The 20,200-nt window shown below is 41.5% G+C and overlaps 1 pseudogene; it reads right to left on the reverse strand.

The window, feature by feature from the left end:
- Positions 1-10,461: 10,461 nt before the first annotated feature.
- LOC101647730 lies at positions 10,462-12,859 on the reverse strand (annotated as a pseudogene).
- Between the last annotated feature and the right edge of the window lie 7,341 nt (positions 12,860-20,200).

Here is a 20,200-nt window from a genome sequence, read left to right on the forward strand (position 1 = left end):
GGATGTCTTGCAGGAAGTGAGCCTTGCCAGCTGAAGCAGGGAATTGGCTAAGGCAGCTGCACCCTGGTCCGACCATCACAAAGCAAGAGACCTGAGAACTAGAAAAACGAGGCTTACTGAGTCATTTCTCTCTCCACCCTTCAATTAACCCCACATGTGTTTATCAGCCAGATTGGCACAATAAACTTTAACTAGATCAGTGACTGTGTGTATTCTTTCCATCTTTTTTTGATGCTTCCTGCATCATTCAGTATTTTGACTATAGAATCTTCCAATACTGCAACTATAGGCTTGAATTTTCTTCTTGAGCTCTTTCTATTTAAGATATGCTGAGCGTGTTCTTCCCTTTTGGCTTTCTTTCTTTTTAAAAGACATTTATTGGGGATCGTACAACTTTTATCACAGTCCATGCATCCATCCATTGTCAGGCACATTTGTACATTTGTTGCCATCATCATTCTCAAAACATTTTCTTTCTACTTGAGCCTTTGGTATCAGCTCTTCATTTTTCCCTTCCCTCCCCCACCACCCTTCCTTCATGAACCCTTGATAATTTATAATTTATAAATTATTATTATTTTTCCATGTCTTACACTGTCTGATGTCTCCCTTCACCTTTTGGCTTTCTAACTCTAGGTCTATGCACATTTCTCCATAACATTTTACTTTGCATTCTTGAGTTACCCTTTGAAATTTTCGGTTCAGCTCTTTGATTTCATCATTCCTTCTATTTGCCTTAGTCACTCTGCTATTAAGAGCGAGTTTCAGTGTCTCTTATGACATCCACTTCGATCTTTTCTTTCTTCCTTTCTTGTCTTCTTAATGACCCTTTGCTTTTTTCATGAATGGTGTCATTGATGTCCTCCTACAGCTCATCATGTCTTCTATCATTAGTGTTCGATGCATAAAATTTGTTTCTGTGAGAGTCTTAAAATCCAGGTGGGATAGACTCAAGGTTGTATTTTGGCTTTTGTGGACTTGTTTCAATTTTTTCAGTTTCAATCTGAATTTACATTCTACAATTGTTCTGTTCCACAGTCAGCCTTTGGCCTGGTTTTAGCTGCTGATATTGAGCTTCTACATCATCTCTCCCCATAGTTGTGGTCCATTTGGTTTCTGTGAATTCTATCGGGAGAAGTCCATGTGTATAGTTGCCTTTTGTGTTGTTGAAGACACTATGAACCAGTGGTTTATCTTGCAAAATTCTACCATGTGATCTGCAGCCTCATTTCTATCACAAAGTCCATATTTTACAACCACTATTCCTTCTTGTTTCCAACTTTTGCACTCCAATTACTAAAAATTATCAATGCATCTCAATTGTAAGTTTGATCAACTCAGACTGAAGATGTTGGTAGAATTCTTCAATTTCATCATCACTAGCTTTTGTGTTGGTGCATAAAATTGAATAGTAGTTGTATTGATTGAATTTCCTTGAAACCAGAGAGATATTATCCTAACACAGACAACACTGAGCTTCAAGACAGATCTTGAAAATGTGTGTGTGTATGTGTGTGTGTGTGTCGAATTCAACCCAATTCCTCTTGATTGTGTCATTCCCTGCATCGTAAACCATGTGACTTTCTGATTTAAAAGGATCAGTATCAGTCCATCTTTGTTCATTCCATTTCATTTTTGAGGACTTCCAATTTTCTTAGCTTCATTCACTGTACACTTCAAGTTCAGATTATTAGTAGATTTTTTTTGCCGCATCTTCTGGCACTATCTCTGACAATGTTGTACTTCCATTTATTAGGTATTCGGTGTCTGACAATGTTTCCATCCTGTGCATAAGGTTTTCAGCAGCTTCTTGCTCTGAAGTGAGGAGCCAATTCCTTCATTGTCTGTTCTTAGTCTGGTAGCTCCACTGAACCCTGTTCACTTTGGGTGAGCCTGCTGGCATTTGAAATACCCGTCAAATAGCTTTCAGCATTGCAGCAACACACAAGCCACCACAGTAGGCCAAACTGACAGACAAGTGGTAGATGTTAAATCTAGAACTATAAAAATAATCCATGAAAAATATGGACAATTTAGGGGCTGTACTACATAGTACAATCTAATACATATGTAACATAAATATACTATTCAGCATCACTGAAAATCCACAAATGGCAGTAGACAAACTAGATGACTGGTACCTCCTAAAAATGATAGAGGTAGGAGAAGCCTCTGGGAGTTTGATTAGAAACAGAGGTAAATTCTATTATATACACAATTCTGCAATAATGGTGATCTACATGTAAATATATGAATAGACACTCAGTCTGAATTTGTGTGAGGGCCACTGGTTTGTACCCACAAATATACATATAGGTTTGACAGAATACTTGCTTATGGGTATTTATCTTTGTTATAAAAGTATCCACAAATGTGCTGGAGCACATGGGGAGCAAAATAATGAAAACTTCCTAGGCATAACCAAACACCTTATAGGAATGTGTTGCTGGGCATGGACCATGGTCTGAAGGAACACTGAAGTCAATTGACAGAACATAGTTCACAAAGACGATGTTCTATATTCTATTTTAGAGGACAATGACTGGAGGCTTAAAAGCCAAGGTGCAACTGTTGGTCTCTCTCCATCTAGAGAAAACAAATGGTGAAAATCAAAGACTCATGGCAACAATCCAATAGATTCATGTGACCTCTGCTTCCACGATCCAGAGACCATAAGAACCACTACCAACAGCGCTGTAAGGATCATATTAGAAGACTTTGGATAGAGTGGGAGGAAAAGGTGGAACTTCCCTCCGTGGTTCAGTTTTCACCCTAACCATAGACAGGTCTAGAAGGTCTCTAAGGGAAACAATAACACTAGAGAGGTGTGCACACAGTAGTCTAATCGGCCACTTGATATCAAAAGACATCATTTACCTAAAGTCAAAGTTCAGAAAGGTCAGGCAAGAAGAAGGAACAGAAACAGGAAAACACAGGGAGTCAGTGGGAAAAGTGATGTTACATTGTGGGGCCTGTAGTCAATAAGATGAACTGTGGAGTGTAAAACTGATTACCTGCTTCATAAACATTTACCCAATTCACAATAAAAGCATGATGTTCTTCTCTAGGCATTGGTCTCTTTTGATATGGCCGAAGTCCGTGAGACAAAGTCTCACCACCCTTGTTTCTAAGGAACGCTCTAGCTGTACCGTTCTTAGACTACATTTCTTTATTCTTCTGGTAGTGCATGGAACCCTGGTAGCATAGTGCTTATGCATTAGGCTGCTAACTGCAAAGTCAACAGTTTGAAACCACCAGCAGCTCTTCAGGAGAAGGGGCTTTATACTCCCATCAGGAGTTATAGTCTGGGAAACTCATAAGGATGGTTCTACCCTGTCCTATAGGGTTGCTATGAGTTAGCAGTGTATAGCAATCCAATTGACTTCTGTTTGTTGATCTTATATCCTGCCACTCTACCATATTCCTCTATCATTTCCAGCAGTCCTATTGTGGAGCCTTTGGGGTCCTCTGTATATAAAATCATGTCATCTGCAAATAATGATAATCTCACTTATTCCTTCCCCATACATATACCTATGATATCCTTCCATTGCCTTATATTATTAACTTGGCCTTCCAGGAAGATGTTGAATAGAAGTGGGGACAAGGGGCATCCTTGCCAGATCCCCTATTGATTGTAATGCTGGCTATTGTTTTTTTAATATATAGCTTTTATTATATTGAGGTAATTTCCTTTTAATCCTATCTTCTTGAGCATCTTTATTAGGAATGAATGTTGAATATTGTCAAATACTTATTCTGTGTCTATTGATATTATCATGTGGTTCTTGTCCTTTTTCTTGTCAATGTGATGGATAATGTAGATGGCTTTTTGGATGTTGAACCAACCCTGCAACCCTGGAATGAATCCCACTTGGTCATGATGTCTTTTTAAAAAAATCATTTCATTGGGGGCTCATGCTACTCTTATCACAATCCACACATACAGCCATGGTGTCAAGCACATTTGTACATTTTCTGCCCTCATCATTCTCAAAACATTTGCTTTCTACTTGAGCCCTTGTTATCAGCTACTCATTTTTTCTCCTCCCTCTTCATCCCCGCCTCCCTCATGAACCCTTGATAATTAAATTATTATTATTTTGTCATGTCTTACACTGTCCAATGTCTACCTTCACCTACTTTTTTGTTGTCTGTCTCCCAAGGAGGGGATTATATGTAGATCCTTATAATTGGTTCCCCCTTTCTACCTCACCAAATGTGTATATGTATTTGTATTCTATTGGGCAAGATTTTGTTACGGATTTTTTTTTGGCATCTATATTCATTAGAGATATTGGCCTGTAGTTCTCTATTCTTGTGGGATCCTTGCCCAGCTTTTGGTATCCAGTGTTATACTAGCTTCATAGAATGTGTTTGGGAGTTTACCATCTTTTTCTGTATTCTGAAAGATCTTGTGTAGGATTGGTGTAAGCTCTTCCCTGAATGCATGGTAAAATTCTCTGTGAAGCCATCTGGGCTGGAGCTCTTTTTATTTGGTAGTTATTTGATAACCTTATCTATTTCTTGTTTTCCTATGGGTCTGTTCAAGTTCTTGATGTCCATATGAGATACTTTGGGAAGGGTTTTTCCCCCAGGTATTTTCCCCTGTCCTCCAAGTTGTTGAATTAACTGGAGTAGAGTCCTTCATAGTACTGTGTAATTAGCCTTCTGATTTCAATGGGGTCCGTTGTAATTTCCCATTTCATCCCTTACCCTGGATATTGCCATCTGATCCTTCTTATCTTTTGGTAGGTTTGCAAGTGGTTTGTCAATTCTGTTGATCCTTTCAAAGAACCAGCTTTTTATTGCGTTGATTCTTTGCATTGTTTGTTGTTTTCCCACTCATATATCTCTGCCCTGATTTTTCATGATTTCTTTTCTTTTGCTATTAGGATTATTTTGTTGACTCTCTTCCAGCTGCTGAAGGTTTTGTGATAGGGTGTTGACCCTAAGTCTCTCTTCCTTCTTCATATGTACACTTATCACTATCAAGCATCCTCTGATAACTGCCTTTTCTGTATCCGCTTTGTTTTGGTATGCTGTATTTTCATTCTCATTTGTTTTTAGAAACTTCCTAATTTCATCTCTAATTTGGGCCAATATCCTGTGCTTTCTAAGAAGCAAGTTATTTAGCCTCTGTATTAGTGTAGGTACTTTAGAGAAACAAATCCACAGCAACTCATGTATAAGAGAGTTTTATGTAAAGAAAGTGTGCATCACAAAAACATCCCAACCCAATGCTGCCCAAGCCCACAAGTCCAACATTAACCCATTAACCCAACACCAGTCCACAAAGTCCTCCACCTCACAAAACAGAGGCAATGATACCGACTGCAGGAGGAAAACTGAGTCAGTGAACAAATAAGCATCTCAGCACTAGCAGGGGTCTCCACACAGCTGCTCCAGCACCCAGGGCTGCATCGGGGATAGGTCCATCTGGCTTCTCCTTGGGGATGTCTTGTAGGAACTCAATCTTGCAAGCTGAAGCAGGGACTTGCTAAGGCAGCTGCAGCCTGGTGCAACCATCACAAAGCAAGAGACCCGAGAACTAGAAAGGCGAGGCTAACCACCCATTTATCCCTCCCCCTTTCAATTAGCCCCACATGTGATTATCGGCCAGGTTGGCACAATTAACTAACTCAGCCTCTATGTATTTGCCCTTGTTTTATTGTTCTTTCTTTGTTGATTTCCAGCTTTATGGCATGGTGGTTAGAGAAGAAAGTCTGTGTGATTTCTATATGTTAGAATTTACTGAAAGTTGACTTGTGTCTCAGCATGTGGTCTATTTTCAAATATGTGCCATATGCACTTGAAAAAATGTGTATTTCATTTACAGTTGGGTGGAGAGCTCTGAAATCAGGTCGAGTTGTTTGATTTTAAGGTAATGTTCTGTAGTCTCTTTGTTGAGCTTCTTTACCGCTGATCTCTTTCTTGGAGAGCAGTACATTGAAGTCTCCAACTATGATTGTTGAACCTGTGATTTCTTTTTTCAGCTTTTGAAGGATTTGGTTGAGGAATTTCGTGGGTCTCTCATTGGGCATATGTTTATTATGCTCACTGGCTCTTGGTCTACTGATCCCTTAAGCATTATATAGTGGCCATACTTAGCTCTTGTTAAGTCCTGCACCTTGAAATTGATTTTGTCAGAGATTAGAATCACAATCCCTGCTTTTTTTAGATTGCCATTCACTTGATATACTTTTTGCCATCCTTTGATCTTCAATTAATATTTGTCTGTATGCTTGAGGTGTGTCTCTTGTAGACAACAGGTTGATGGGCTCTGTTTCCTAATCCAGTCTGCTAGTCTTTGTCTTTTAATAGGTGAATTCAGACCATTGATATTCAGAGTCATAACATTCATCTGTGGATTTTTTGCTGTCTTCTGGTACCTTTTGTGTTAGATATTTTTCCTATATCCCTCTTTAGCTGTATGTTCTGTGTGAGTGGATGATTCATTCTTACCTTCTTTTCCCCATTGGGTCAATCTGCTGCACAAGACCTCTCTAAAGTGTTAAAACAAAACAAGGATGTTACTTTGAGGACTAAGATACACCTGACCCAAGCCGTGATATTTTCAATTGCCTCATATACATGTGAAAGCTGAACATTGAATAAGGAAGACCGAAGAAGAATAGACACATCGGAGTTACGGTGCTGGTGAAGAATAACAAAGTACCATGGGCTGCCAAAAGAGCAAACAAATCTGTCTTGGAAGAGGCAACACTCAGAATTCTCCTTAGAAGTATGAATGGCGAGACTTTGTCTCATGTACTTTGGACATGTTATCAGGAGAGACCAGTCCATGGAGAAGGGTATCATGCATGCCAAAGACCCAGAAACCCACAGATGTAGGTTTACCCTGTCCTATGAGGTCGCTCTGTCTCAGCATTGACTCTATGGCAGTGAGTTTGGAAGCTGTAGGTATTGACCCACTTTTTAAAAATCCATTGGAATAATTAAGCATGAGTATTGGTTGGAAGGGAAACTGCAATAAGAACAAAAATATAACTTTTCAGCTAATACAAGGATGGTAATGATAAATGGTAAATGTAATTAGATTAAGTTAATCAATTAAAAGACTCTCAGAATAAAAAAATCCTATACCATCTTGCCTATAAACAACTAAAATATACAGAAAAATGTTAAAAATAAAGTTTGGTAGAAATGCCATGGAAATTTTAAAAATATTTAAATTGTATTTTTGTGAAGCAAATCAGATTCCCATTTAAATATTTGTATACTTCTTGCTCAGTGACACCAATTACATTTTCCATATTGAAGCAACATGCTCATTGTTTCCATTAATCTACCTTTATTTTCTATTAACCCCCAACTATCTCACTTTTGCTTTAGGGTAGATGTTAACCAGTTAGTCTCAGATTGATGATTACACTTGTGTGTGTGTGTGTGTGTGTGTATGTTCCAATTTGAGTATAATTCACATTCCATACACCCCATTTATTTAAGGTACAGCTCAAAGTATATTCACAAAATTGTATAGCCATCCCACATTCAATGTTAGAACATTTCATCACCCCTAAAAGAGACACCTTACTCTTTAGATGTTTTCCTTTAGAAAAGAGGAACTTTTGATTTCCCCCCAAACTCCCAGCCCTCAGCAATCAATAATCTACTTTCTGTCTCTATGTATGTGTCTATCGTAGATATTTCACCTAAGTGAAACAATAAAATATCATGCATATATTTTGGGATGTAAAAATACTTGAGATGCAGAGATCACAATGAATCAGTACTGTAATAGGCAGTGATAAATGAGAACCAACTGATAAAATACAATAAATAGGGCTCAAAAGAATACAGGACAGGTTGACACAAGTATGCCTTCTATCAGCAGTTTTTCTTCCACAGTTCTATAAAGAGGGGATGTTTAACCAGTTTCCTTACATCAAGGAGAAAAAGAAGCAAAATGGCCATTGATGTAGCTTGTCAGACTCCATTATCAAAGCTGCCAGCTTCCAGTAGCCCTGTCAGAGCAGAGCTGAGTGGCTATTTTTTCCTCATGCAGACACCTTGCCTGGCTTTAACTGTGTAGGAAAAAAATGACGGGTTTACAGATGTTACAGGTCAGTGACTCACAGGGTTTACGAATATTTTATAAACCAATCTGGTATTTTCTTGAAAGGTGACCTCTGGGAGTGATTTCAGTTCAAAGTGTAACAGGTGATTGTCTCGGGTCTTCCTCTAATCTCTACCAGTTTAGTAAATCTGGCCTGTTTTTAAGAATTTTATCATATCAATCGCACAGACATCATAAACTAATATGTACCCCTAACAATAAACAGAAAATATTGAAGTTGTCAAACATTTCGTTTTACTTGGATATATGGAAACAGTATTCAAGAAGTCAAACAATGTATTTCATAGGCCAAATCTTCTGCAGGAGGCCTTGTTAAAGTGTTAAAAAGCAAAATGTTACTTTGAGGACCTAGGTGCACCTGACCCCAGGTGTGCCTGGCCCATGAAGCACTTAGGACACTAACCCAGCAAGGGATCTGTTAAGAAAACAAAGACATTGAAGTAGTTATCCGAAGAAATGTCAGGATTTTGTCAAACTTATTTGCGGCTGTTCTTCATCCAAGACACGGTTGTTTGTTCTTTTGGTCGTTCACAGCACTTTCAATACTCTTTGCCAGCATCAAAATTCAAATGCATCTCTTCTGCTTCAGTCTCCCTTATTCAATGTCCAACTTCCACATGCATATGAGTCTGTCAGTGTGTTGTATTGTGGTGGTTTGTGTATTGTGATGCCAGAAGTGATGTTACTAGTATTTCAAATACCAGCAAGATCACCCAAAGTGAAGACATTTGAGCACCGCTCCCAGACTCAGAACAGACCGCAAGGAAGGAACAGACTGTCCACGCCAGAGGAATTAGCCACTGAAAATCTATGGACAGCATGGAAATATTGTTAGCTACTGAAGTAAATTATGTAGAAATTGTTCAATGAGAACCTACTTTTCTATTTAAACAGTCACCTTAAACACAATAAAATAGTACTTAAAGAAATATTTGCCGCTGTCCTCTCATTTTACCCAAATGAAGAGCCTGAGACTCAGTGAGGCTGAACTGCTTTCTAAAGGCACACAGTGAGTACAGATAGAATGGGAATATGGTTCCACGTCTGTCAAACGCCCTTTAGTTGCTATCAGCCCTGGAAAGAGTTCAGCAGGGTGAAGAACAGGGCAGGGTAGCGGCGGTGGCAGCAGAAGGCGTCTACACAGTCTGGATCTGGGAAGGGCTGGCTCTGGGACGGCAAGGGCCTCGTTGTAAGGTCCCTCTGCAGACGAAGCTCTGCTTCCATTATAGAGTCGGGTAGAGGAGGGCCTAGTGTCCTTTTGAGAATGTGTGCTGTAGCTACGTGGCAGAAACAGGATTTCCAGATGCTGGTGTCATAGAGGCTACATTGTTTGGGGGCTTGTCACCTCACTCCACGAGGCTACAAACCCCACTGCCCTCCAGTTGATTTTTTCTCACAGAGACTCTACGTTGGTTTCTGAAACGGTAACTCTTTGTTGTTGTTTGAGAGGACAGTAAAGACACCAAGACCATCGCACCTTTCCTTCTCCTCCTTTTTCTTTTAAGTCACTCAGATCACGACTTAAATGTGAGGGATAAAGACTCTGGAGAGATTTTGTTGTTGTTGTTGTTGTTTGCTTGTAAAGAAACATACTGCATATATTTACACAGCCCATCACAAGAAATGAAATATGAAACAATATCCTATTAAACCCTGCATGTGGAGTTCTTTTTCTCCCCCTCCCCTGCATCCCTTATCCTCCCCCTTTAAGAACCTATCCCGCCCCTTTCTCTGTTCCTGCCCCCATGTCTGGCCTCCTCATAGTCATCAAAGTTTTGTCTATTGGTATATAAACCACATTTCTTTTTATTTTTCCAACAGCTTTATTGGCATATAATTCACTATCATAAAAAAGAAGAAACATTCAGTATCATACAGTTCAACAGTTCAATCACATCAAGAAGAGCTGTACAATCACCATCACAATCAGCTTTAGAACATTTTCTCCATTCTTGTCCTCATTATCATTAGGCCCCCATTTCCTCCAACCGCCTCCGCCACACCTCCAGTTACTTCTCTATAGATTTACCTATCCTGGATTTCACAGATAGGAAAACATTTTGAAAAACAAACTACCAAGAATAACAAAGTAAAACAGATAAAACTCTCCATAGAAAAGAGAGTAGAAAATATTAAAAACTATAACAAATGTCCATGGATCATAAGGGAGATGAAATGATAGGGTGCTATCTGCAACAATCCACTTTCCAATGCGTTCTGCATGTGAACAAGTATTCACAAGCATGGCCCATTAAAATACCTTTCTTTTTCTTTGTTTTTCCTTAGAACAACGGCGTCGTTAAATATTTATCTTTGTAAGACTGACTGAGTTTGCTAAGCATAATGTTCTCTAACTTTGTTCATGTCTTGTGGTGTTGAAGAGTTGTCATTGGTTTGGGGGTTTTTCTTTTTTGGGGGTGGGGGGAGACTTCAGTGGCTTTAACAGAGAAACCAGGTTCCACTAAGCCTCCATGATTAAAGCAGATGGTGGCTATCTTTCCAGAAGGGGAAGCCTGAGCCCTCCTGGCAGTACCCACCCAAGGTAGAAGGCAAAGCCCCGAGTGCGCCCTCTCCTGGTCCTGCCCTGCACTGCCTGGCTCTGGGGGTGAGATGAGCGCTTGCACAACCACACTCCACCAAGGCAGGAAGTCCCAGTGGGCAGAGGAGGCCTCATACAGTGACTCACGGATGCTGAGGTGAAAGCGCAGGGGGAGTTCTCTGTTCTCCAGGGGAGGGTGTGGCACGTGCATTCTTGACATAGGCATATCCTGATGGGGCGTGGGGGAGGTTGTTGATGGAATTGGGAGCTAGGCTAGTGAGAGGTCTCTGTGTCTAAGGCAAAAACAGCAATTAGGGCTGAGAAGCCTTAAAATGCCTATAAGTATGAAAAAGGAGAGCCTTCTTTCTGCCTTTCTCTTAAATAAGCCAGGGCAGGGTGTCTTTTCCTTTCCTTGCTGCAGTGGCAGTGGGCTCAGTGGGTTGCCTCAGACATGGTTTCTGAACTATGGGCTCTTGTCAGGAAGGACACAGAGTCGGTGTCAGAAGCAGGCTTCTCTGTACAAGGTCTAGGACATGCGAGTTCTTAGGCTGGATGAACAGAGGGACCCTCAGCACGCAAGGTGCTTCGGTTATTGTTGGCTCGTTCTCATACGCATAAACTCATTGGGAGACACCCCAGATAACAGGATGGGGACCAGTTTGGTTTGGGAGCCACAAAGCTCCAGCCTGCAGTCACGGTGCCTCTGCCCTGATTCACTACATGTTCTTTTCCGAGAAACACATTCAATGGCTGAGTGTGAAGCTCTATGGTTCAGAGAAATAGCCTGCCCTCCACCATCCGCCTGCTCTCAAGCTCCCCATGAATCCCACAGCAGCAGGGGCTGAAGAAGCAGGGCGTCTCTGTTCCCTCTCACTGGGGAAATTACTTGGTGCCCTCATGAACGGCGTGGGCAAGGTAGCCCACGTTGCCAGAGGTGACTCCAGCCACAGAGATGCGGCCGTCCTTTGTCATGTAGATGGCGAACTCCTGGGTCAGCTGCTCCACCTGTTCAGGCTTGAGCCCCGTGAAACAAATCATGCCAATTTGGGCAGGGATGTGCTGCCAGTTGTGGGTGGAGCCCTCCTTCTTGAGGTTGGAGACCAGCTGGGTCCGCATGCCGATGATATGGTCTGCCATGCCTTTGACTTCCTGCAACCATGGTTTCCGCAGCTCTGGGGTGGTCAGAATGGTCGAGGCAATGCAGACCCCATAGAGAGGGGGTTGGAATACATGGGAGAAATCAAAATCTTCAACTGTGTCTCCACCCTCTTGGCAGTGTCAGCATCCGCGCAGACCACGGTGAAGGCCCCCACGCGCTCACCGTACAAGCCCATGTTCTTGGCGTAGGACTGGCAGAGGCACACGTCAATGCCCTCCCTGGTCGATGAAGTGGCGCACGGCCCAGGCGTCCTTGTGACCATCTCCACTGGCGAAGCCTTGATAGGCCATGTCAAAGAATGCAAAAAGATTCTTTTTCTTCACTACGTTGGCCATCTCCTCCCACTGCTCAGGGCGGGGGTCCCCTCCGGCGGGGCCGTGAGCACAGGCGTGGAGGAGGAGCACGCTCTGCCCGGGCATTTTTGAGATGTCATCGACAGCACCTGCGAAGTCCGAAGCGGGGTCGTATGAAGTTGCCTGCCAGCGTCCCTGAGGATGGGCGTGTGGTTTCCCCAGGAGGGCTTGGGCAGAAAGACGTCTCGGCTGAACTTGAAGAATCTTTGCAGGAAACTGGCTCCGATCCTGAGTGCGCCGGTGCCAGAAAGAAAGGGTCAGCACAGTGACGCACCGGTCACTTGTCAACACCTCGCGGTTCTCGCCCAGGGCCAGGTCTGCAGATGCCAATCCCCAAGAAGGTAGGTATTCCTTGTCAAGATTTTTTGCAGCAATCTGGTCCTCAGCCTTCCGGACACTAGGGAGCACATAGGGCTCTCCATTGTCACCCCGGGAGGCCCCAACCCCCAGGTTCCTCTTTTTGCTGTTGCTATCTATCTTAAAAGCTTCAGTGACTCCCAGGATGGGATCGGGGGTCCCATCTCTACATCGGCCCACCGGGAGCTGGCTCTGGCAGAAGCCGCGGCGGCGAGGCTTGGGTGGACACGCCCAGAGTGCTGCAGTACCAGGACGCGCGGCAGGAGGGCAGTGGCTCCTGGCTGGCGGCAGGATGGAGCCGAGGACAAGTGGGCGCAGATTCCCCATTAAAAAAAAATTATTCTATTGGGGGTTTGTACAATTCTTATCACAATCCATACATGTATCCATTGCGTCAAGCACATATGCATATTTGCTGCCCTCATCATTCCCAAAACATTTGCCCTCCACTCCAGCCCCTAACATCAGCTGCCCATTTCCCCCCCCCTCATGAACCCTCTATAATTCACAAATGATTGTTGTTTTGTCTTAAGTTACACTGTCCTACGTCTCCACCCACCCCCCACCCCGCCCCTTCTCTGCTGTCCATCCCCCAGGGAGAAGGCTATATGTAGATTCTTGTAATCCGTTCCCCCTTTCTACCTCACATTCCCTCCACCCTCCAGGCATATGCAAATGTGTTGAAGAAAGCTGATGGTGCCTGGCTCTCAAAAGATACAGCATCTGGGGTCTTAAAGGCTTGAAGGTAAACAAGCGGCCATCTAGCTCAGAAGAAACAAAGCCCACATGGAGGAAGCACACCAGCCTGTGTGACCACGAGCTGTCAAAGGGATCAGGTATCAAGCATCAAAGAACAAAAAAATCATATCATTGTAAAGGGGGGTGAATGCAGAGTGGAGACTCAACGCCCATCGGTAGGCAACTGGACACCCCTTATTGAAGGGTTGTGGGGAGGGGATGAACCAATCAGGGTGTAGGGCAGCAACGATGAAACATATAACTTTCTTCTAGTTCTTGAGTGCTTCTTCCCCACCACTATCATGATCCCAATTCTACCTTACAAATCTGGTTAGGCCAGAGGATGTACATTGGTACAGATAGCAACTGGAAACACAGGGAATCCAGGGTAGATGACTCCTCATTGTTTTGTGTTGTTTTTTTTTAATGCATATTGTTCCATTAGTATGACTGAACTAGGGCTTGTTTTCCATTTCCCTATAATTGGGCCTTTTGGTTGTTTCCATGTTTTTGCTATTATGGGAATTTCTGCTAAAACATAGGTCTGTTCGTGTTGTAGTCTTGATTTACTTAGAGTATATACCCAGTAGAGAGATAGCTAGATCATAAGATGTATTTGTATTTGTTTTAAAAGTACCATACTGATTTCCATGGTAGTTGAACAATTCTATACTCCCACCAACAACATATAAGCACTCCTATCTCTCCGCCTCCTCTCCAGCATTTATTATTTTCTATTTCATTGAATTTTGCTGAAAATACTAGTGTGAGGTGATATCTTATGGTTGTTTTCATTTGTATTTCTTTTATTGCTAATGATCATGTACATTTCTTCATACAGATGTCATCTTTGGTAAATTGCCTATTCATGTCATCTCATTTTTAAATGGATTATTTGTATTTTTCTTGTTAGTGTGTTTTAGTTTTCTACAGACTTTGAGATTAGCCTTGTATCTGATGTATTATTGAATTTTTTCACAACCTGTGGGTTCTCTGTTGCCTCTTTTAGTAAAGTCTTTTTATGTGCATAAATGTCATATTTTTAGTAGGTTATAGCGACTTATTTTGTCTTCTACAGTGTGGATATTTTTCATTATGTTTGGTAGTGTGTTTATGTCTTATATTAAGGCTCTTAAGTTTGTTCCTATTTTTTCATTGATGGTCTTTATGGCTGTGTGATTTATATTTAGGTCTTTCATTCATTTCATTCATCTTGAGTTCATTTTTGTACATGGTGTGAGGTATGAGTTGTGTTTAATTCTTTTGCAAGTGAAGATCCAGTTTTTCTAGCACCATTTTTTGAAAATGCTGTCTCTTGCCCATTTAATATGTCTTAGTCTTTCATCAAAAATTAGATGTCTATAGTACTTGGTTGTATTTCTGGGTTCTAAATTCAAATCCATTGGTCTTCATGTCTTTCATTGTACCGGGCTCATTTTGTCACTGTTGACTATATAGTAGATTTTAAGGTCTGGAAGTGCAAGTCCTTCTACTTCATTTTTAATTTTTAATAGTGTTTTATTTATCCTGGGTTTCTTTCTTTTCTATACAAATTTGGTGATTCGTTTTTCCATATCTTTGAAGAATTGTGGTGAAAGTTACCTGAAAAATAAGTGTGGGAATGGTTATTAATGGTGTGGGACTAAGGACAAAAGGAAAATAAGCTTGGATCAGTTTGAGTGTATTAACATAGGCCCACTAAGTACAGTTTCTTCATTTGATGTTTCAGTTTGAGAGGCTAGGAGAGGATCTGACAGTTTATTTGATTGGTTTGCTGAAGAACTGATTGAGAAATGGCCCACATTAAGTCAAGTTGAAATACCAGACCTACCTTATTAAACCATAGAAGAAGATATCCAAATGCTCAGGAAATTGTCATGTTAGAGTGGGTTTATCAGGAGAAACCCATAGACTCACAAGGTTACAGCTTTTACCAAAACAGCAAGACACAAATTTAAGAAAGGAATCCCAACAACTCTGAAAAGTCCTGTGATTGCTATTTCATGTCAGCATGCTGACTTCACTCCATTCACATCTTCATTTGCTGATGAGGCACAGCTCCAACGGAGAAGAAACAGTTGCAAACATCAATTAATAATTGGTACTTGGGATGTACCAAGTATGAATCTAGGAAAACTGGAAGTCATCAAATGTGAAATGGAACACAGAGATCAATATTCTAGGCATTAGTGAGCTGAAATGGATGAGTATTGGCCATTTTGAATCAGAAAATCACATGGTTTACTCTGCCAGGAATGGCACAATCAAGAGGAATGGATTTCATTCATCGACAAAAAGGAAATTTCAAGGTCTATCTTGAAGTACCATGCTGTCTGTGATAAGGTTATATATATCCAACTTCAAGGAAATGTAATCAATACAACTATTATTCAAATTTACGCATCAAACATGAAAGCTATTTTGATGTAGAAATTGAATAATTCTACTACATCTTCAAGGCAAGTAAAATTTTGCTGAAGACTGGTTGCAGCAGTACTTCGACAGGAAACAGCCAGAGGTTCAGGTCTTCGAAAGAGGTATGGAAGAAGGAATATCATTACTGAGAAGCAGCGAATTCCAGAATGAGGTTTACTTGTGCTTTATTGACTATGCAAAGGTGTTCAACTGTGCGGACCATAATAAACTATGACTAACCTTGAGAAGAATGGGAATTCCACAACACTTTATTATGCTCATAGGGAACTTGTACATGGATCAAGTTGTACAAACAGAACAAGGGAATATTGCGTGGTTTAAGAATCAGGAAACGCATGCATCAGGGATGTATCCTCTCATCACACTTGTTCAATCTGTATGCTGAGCAAATCATCAGAGAAGCTGGATTATATGAAGAAGAATGAAGCATCAGGATCGGAGGAAGGCTCGTAGGTTGTTCCTCTTGATTGTGGCCCACATTGTTTTTAGGCTTTCTTTGCATCTTTGTTGCTTGTTTTTCTCTTAGATTGCAATCCAAAGATTTGTCTTCAAGCTCACTAATTTGTGTTTTCATCTCTTCAATTTGATTTCTATGTTCTTTTATGTTGTTATTGTTGCTGTTAACACGGTGCCATGGAACGAGCTCTGACCCATAGCAACCCTATGCACAACAAAACACCGCCCTGTCCTGAGCCACTCTCACAATGTTCCTATGTCTGAGTCCATTGATGCAGCCATTACGGTCAATCCATCGCTTTGAGGGCCTTCCTCATTTTTTGCTGCCCTTCCACTTTACCAAACATGATGCCCTTCTCCGGGGATTGGTCTCTCCTGACAACATGCCCGAAGTATGTAAGACCAAGTCTTGTCATACTTGTCTCTAAGAAGCACTCTGGTCTTACTTCTTCCATCCCAGATCTGTTTGCCCTTTGATCAGTGCATAGTACTTTCAATAGTCTGCTCCAGCACCACAATTCAAACGCATCAATTCCTCTTTGTCTTCCTTATTCAATGTGCAACTTCACATGCATATGATGCGATAGAGAATACCATGACTTGGGTCAGGCACACCTTAGTCTTCAAAGTAACATCCTTGCTCTTCAATACTCTAAAGAGGTCTTACGCAGCAGACCTAATACAATATGACTTTTGATCACTGACTGCTGCTTCCATGGGCATTCATTTTGGATCCAAACAAGACAATTTCAACCTTTTCCAGCACTTATCATGATGTTATCTCTTGGTCCAGGTGACAATTAGTTATAATCCAGACTGAAGGCTGCAATCCTCGATTTTCATCAGCATGTGCTTCGAGTCCTCCTCACTTTCAGCAAGCAAGGTTTTGTTATCTGCATATCAGGTTATTAATAAGCCTTTTCCATACAATCATTCAATATTGCAACTTGAGGCTTGAACTTTTTCTTCTGTTTCTTCAGTTTAAAATATGGTAAGCATGTTCTTTCTTTTTGGTTTTCTAACTCCAGGTCTTTGTGCATTTCATTGTAATGTTTGCCTTTGTCTCCTCGAGCTTCCCCTCGAAATTTTCCATCCAGCTCTTTGACTTCCTCATTTTTTCAAGTTGCTTTAGCTACTCTACGATTTAGAGCAAGTTTCAAAGTTTCTTCTGACATCCCCATCGATATTTCTCTTTTCTGTCTTTTTAACAACCCTGTTCTTTCTTTTTTCTGGCAGGTGTTAAAACTTTTAATTTTCCTATTTAAAAAGAAATTGTGTATGCCAATAATAAAAATCATCTGAACAAAAAATGCACTCCGATTAAACAGCCTTTTATGCCTTCAGGACACCTTGGACAAGTTCTGCTTTTACGTTCTATATTCACTGTTGCTCCACACAGGTCCTTCCTTCGCCAACATACGAGTTCTTTTCCTTCCCTGTCAGGCAGACAGGCTGATGGGAGCAGCAGGGGCACACCCTTCTCGGTCAGTCCTTTGATGTGAAAAGGGATAGCAGTCATTTAAACTTGATCCAACATCTTTGCATCTTACAAAGTTAAACAGCTAAAAGAAGCAAAAATAAGAAGTTAATGCTTGTTGAATGCACAGTGCGTATTGGCAGTGCTGCCTTGTTATAATTCGCCTGCTTGCTTCTCCTGTTCAATTGTTTCTTTTAAAGTCTGGATTTTTCTCTCGAGTGTCTGTCCTTTTCAGTTTTGACTTACGGAACTTCTCAATCTCAGCCATATTGGGTTTCTCAGACAAGGGTGCGCAAGAAAGGTTTGAGAGGAGTAGAGTCCCTCGTGCTGTGGCCGGTGCTGAGTTCATGAGGTCTAGGGTGATATCCACCACCTTTGCTTGAGTCCCATCTTTTATAAGAGATAAAAGGAGAGAGAAGTGAGCACAGAGAGCCGGCCTACCACCAAGAGAGGTGGGCTGAGTAGAGGCTGTCCTTTGAACCTGGGGTCCCTGAACTGACAACCTCCCAGACCCTGGTGAAGGTTGATGCCAAGACACACGGGGAGCTCGAAGGAACGCACATCACTTTTACTCATGGTTAGTTAAGGGTAGGGAAATGTCCTTCTTTGACACCATGGATGCATGGGTGGGTTGTGATATGAGTTGTACGAGCCCCCAATAAAATGATTTTTAAAAAGACAGAAAGAAAAATGTCCTTCCTGATATAGTTTAAAATAGATAAGTAGATGTGATTTTGAGAAATCTTGAGAAAGTTATCAATTATTAATAGTTCTCATTTTCATTAAGCAATGGTTGAATGCTCCATAAACCGTCCCCCCCCCACCCCCCACAGCCCTTGATCTGGACCCCATAGCCCCTTCCTCTCCATGCCTGCCCTCCACTGATTCTCTGATCACTAACCACTGTAATCACAAACTCTCTAATCACTCTCCCCCTGGCTCATCCCACTCCAGCAACCCAGCACAGTGTCAGTTATATAGTCCACACACAGGACATGCAGTGAGTGAATGGCCCCTATTTCTTATATTTTAATAACCTATTTAACAAACAATGAACACTACTGTTGAAGAGCAGGGAAACAAAGATGAACAAGACAGTTTCTGCCCTTAATAAGGCCATGATGTGAGAAGGGAGACACGGAAGCAAACCGAATTTAAATGCAGTGTTGTGGGCCTCATTAGGGCACAACTGGACAAGAACAGATAAAGGATATGGTGTTCATTTGAGTGATCACGATCATTCAACATGTTAGCATTTATAGAGTGCTTACTATGTGCCATCTCTCTCCCAAGCAATTTAAATGTTGAATCTCATTTCTCTGGTTAACAGTTTCATGGCACATGTATTAATGTTACCATTATTTCAGAGACGAGGAAACAAGTTCAGAGAGGGCCACGGTCACTTAATCATCTAGGATTGTTATTACAGAAATACCACAAGTGGATAGCTTTAACAAATGGAAATTTATTCTCTCACAGTTTCTGTGGCCACACACAAACAGGGCCCCTATAGGTTTCTGAGACTATAAGTCTTTACAGAAGTAGGAAGTCTTTCTCCTGAGGAGAGGCTGGTGGTTTCAAACTGCTGACTTTATACTCAGCAGCCCAATGTGTAAGCACCTGGGAGCCAGCATTTTTAAGACCAGAAGTCCAAATTTAAGGTGTCAGAGGAAGGTCTTCCTCTGTGTCTGCTTTGGGGGAAGGTCTTCATCTCCTTTCAACACCCTAAAATATAAATAAGTAAGTAAGTAAATAAATAAAATCCCTCACCAAGTATCTCTAGTAATCCTTAGGGTGTGGACATGATCCTAGTGATGACCATACCTGGTTGGCCAAGCTTATGTACAGGATTTGAACAAACATTTCTGCAAAGATATGAAGTTTCCAAAAGTTCAAGCACAAAATCCATTATCATTTAATTCCATGAACTTTTTGAAACCCCCTCATATATAAAGTTCTACACCTGATTTGCCAAAAGGGGGAGCTGCGCTTCCATCACCACTACCTAGATTTGCTTGAGGATCTAGAATTCAGGGATTTTTGTAAGGGCTTATCCTGGTGGATTCAGAAGACGACCACTGTGCCTCAATGCTGGCGAGACCTCCTGAGAGCTTTCTTCATCCCTTTTGGGTCCCAGCCTGGTGGCTGTACCACAGCAAGCTTTTGGACAACACTATCATAGCATCTACTGACACAGCCTCCAGTTTATATCACAATTCATTCCTTCCCTGGGAACAAAGTTTGTTCTATTAGGGTACCCCTGGAACTATAGCTTACCACCAACTTTGGAAAATCAGGCTTGCTTAACCAAGCTAATTCTTCTTGTAGGGTAAATATACTCTTAGGTTTCGCTCCATATCTTAAAGCAGGCCTCTCTCAGACATCCCCCACCCCCACCCCACCCCAGCCTGTCAGGCCTATCAGACCTATTGTGGCAAGGTTTAAGAACTTTCTCTAGCGTCTGGGGTCTTAAAGGCTTGAAGGTAAACAAGTGGAAATCTAGCTCAGAATCAACAAGCCCACATAGAAGAAGCACACCAGCCTGTGCGATCACGAGGTGTCAAAGGGATCAGGTATCAGGCAT

This window comes from Echinops telfairi, unplaced genomic scaffold (assembly GCF_000313985.2).
Source record: "Echinops telfairi isolate 266 unplaced genomic scaffold, ASM31398v2 ScPeMD7_4;HRSCAF=17, whole genome shotgun sequence".
In the NCBI taxonomy this organism is placed as follows: domain Eukaryota; kingdom Metazoa; phylum Chordata; class Mammalia; order Afrosoricida; family Tenrecidae; genus Echinops; species Echinops telfairi.